A 2705-nucleotide genomic window follows, 5' to 3' on the forward strand; every position below is an offset into this window, starting at 1 on the left:
TTCGTCTTCTCTCCCTCCTAACCAATCAAATTTGCCATTTTCAACTTTCATCATAATTTGCCATCACCAATTCATCATCAGTCCCTCCTAAGGAGGGAGAGATGGAATCACCCCAATGTCTCATCCACGTCGTGATGCGTCTCACAATCCACACAGCAATTTCATTTCCTGCAACAAAACAAAGAAAACACAGGTGTGGAGTCCTCATCATCACCACAGGTAAGTGGCTGCGTATGGTGCGACAGGTTCATCAATCCTAACTATTTCCTAAATGACTTTAACAACTTTACACTACCCCGGGTCTTTCTCCGGCCAAACCATTGGCCCTCTTACACTATGGGTTCTAAAAACCAATTCCCATTGGCCAAACTGTGGTGCTCTTCAATTTGGGGTCTCACTCCCCCGATTCATCTCCCGGTGCCCTCGTACAATTTCTGGGCTGCGACGTGTACCTCTCCCAGTGGGTCTACCCACCTGCACACCTCCACCACTGCAGTTGCCTCCGAGCTTACCTGCTCCTCACCCTAACCTAACTACCTGGGGAAGGCCCTCTGGCACTCTCCCCACTCGGTGCCCTCTCTGGCACTGGGCTACCCGGGTCCATCCTCCGGATCCTCGGGCCCCATCCACAACTCTACCGGCTCCCAGAGCCCACCTGCGGCCTCACCTGGCCGACATCCTCACAGTGGTGGAGTGCCCAACCAACTACACACACTAACAGGCTACACGCCCAGCCATTTCCACAACACTAATGCACCCATTCACAATACCATTCTGCAACCGCACCACAGATGCCAATATCCAACCACAATTTACCTATACCCTCTACCTAACACTTACACTACCCGCCCCGGGTACTCGTGAAAGGGGTCCACTCTTCCCCATCCACACCTTCGCACCATGCACACCACTCCGTACCACTTACTCCAACTCTCTCCACACACCTGTACTTGCACACCTGTGCTCTCACACCTGGTGCCACCTGCACCCTTCTCTCCCCAAGCGCATTCGCGCTGATCCACTCACTCACTACTCATACACTGTTCCACACACCTGTCCAGTTGCACACCTGTGCAATCACACCTGTTCAATGCTCACACACACGGCATCATCTCAGCTAACTACTCCCTTCTGAAACTTGCGCTTCCCAGTCGTCCCTTTAAACTATTGCGCTCCCACGTCATTATCATCCATACTAATCTACCTGCGTCCCCACTACAGGTATCAGTCACTAACTAAACTTAACGTCACCTAATGTCATCTTCTCTAGATCCCTATCAATATAACCTAACCCACCCGGGCTAGTTTTCACTGCCATACACCCCATAATCTAGTGCGCATTTGCCCCCTCATGGGAAGGGTGGCAGGGATGCCACCCTTACCCACCGGGGGTCTCTCACTACCAATTTTGCACATCAAATTTCAACAAATTAAAAATTTGCCAATCACTACCCATCATCTGCCAATCACTATTGCCAATCCCTTGCCAATCATCAAATTTTGTTTTTCTCTAATTTTGGGTCCAAAACACTAACCTCATCACCCAGTCGACTCACTAATACCTCTCGGTGCGCCAATCCCTGTCCAAAGCCCGGCTTCGTAAAGCCAAGCAATGGATGCTGGTTGTTTTGTGCCAGCGGCTGGATGCGTCCGGCATTCGGGGCAGGGACGGGGGCTTACCCGGGCCGAGATCCCACGCACCACCTCGGCGTGGAGCCATCCAATGTCCCGATCTCGACCTGCCGGCACGTCTCAACAAAACGTGGTCGCCATAACGACCCTTCCTATCGGGCTGCCCGCTCCGCCTAGTGGAGCACGGACGCGGCCGTTCAAAGCGAGGCCCAGCACGCACCGAGGGCCCGATTCGGCTATAAGTCGTTCTAAACTCTATCCCGTCTAACGTCGATGCTTCACCTGCATGCTTACATCCCGCAGCCCGTTCCTTGCTCACACATCCAGCCGTGCCCATGCTCCTCGTACCTTTCCTTACACACCCAGGTACCCTCATTCCACTCACAGCCTTGGTCACACACCTGACCACCGAACACTGTGGCACACATTCGTTGCTCGCACACCTCACCAATACACCTCTTCGCGCCCCCTCCTCTGTCACCTCCTCTGTGACAATCACAGGTGTGCTCTCATTCGCACACCCACTCACGTGCCTCACTACCAACTCCAGCGTGCATTCCCACTCGCGCTCTACCATTCCAGGTGTGCATCCTTCCATCCCAGGTGTACATCCTCGCTCACCTGTCACAACCAACTCACTCTCCTTGTCACTCTCAATACTCTCACCACCACTCTTGACAACGCACTCACCCTTACTCTTGACAGCGCACTCTTTCCCCATGCACCTGTCCGTTACACACCTTTCTCGCGCACACTCTCCCGTTACACCCTTTGTAACACTCACCACAGGTGTGCATTCTTCCTTACTTTTGACAGCGCACTCTTTCCCCATGCACCTGTCCGTCACACACCTTTCTCGCGCACACTCTCCCGTTACATCCTCTGTAACACTCACCACACCGCGCTTCCATGTGCCCCCTCGCACACGCGCTACGACCGACTCACTCTCGCCAGCACCCTCACTCCTTGGCACGCACTTTTTCCTCACACACCCCAGAGTCGGACTTTCTCGCACACCTCCTTTTTCGCACACCAGACCTGTCGCACACTTCACCAACGGCCTCTCACGAACA

The sequence above is a fragment of the Myxine glutinosa genome, chromosome 7, assembly GCF_964187855.1.
Source record: "Myxine glutinosa chromosome 7, kmMyxGlut1.1, whole genome shotgun sequence".
NCBI classification, from domain to species: domain Eukaryota; kingdom Metazoa; phylum Chordata; class Myxini; order Myxiniformes; family Myxinidae; genus Myxine; species Myxine glutinosa.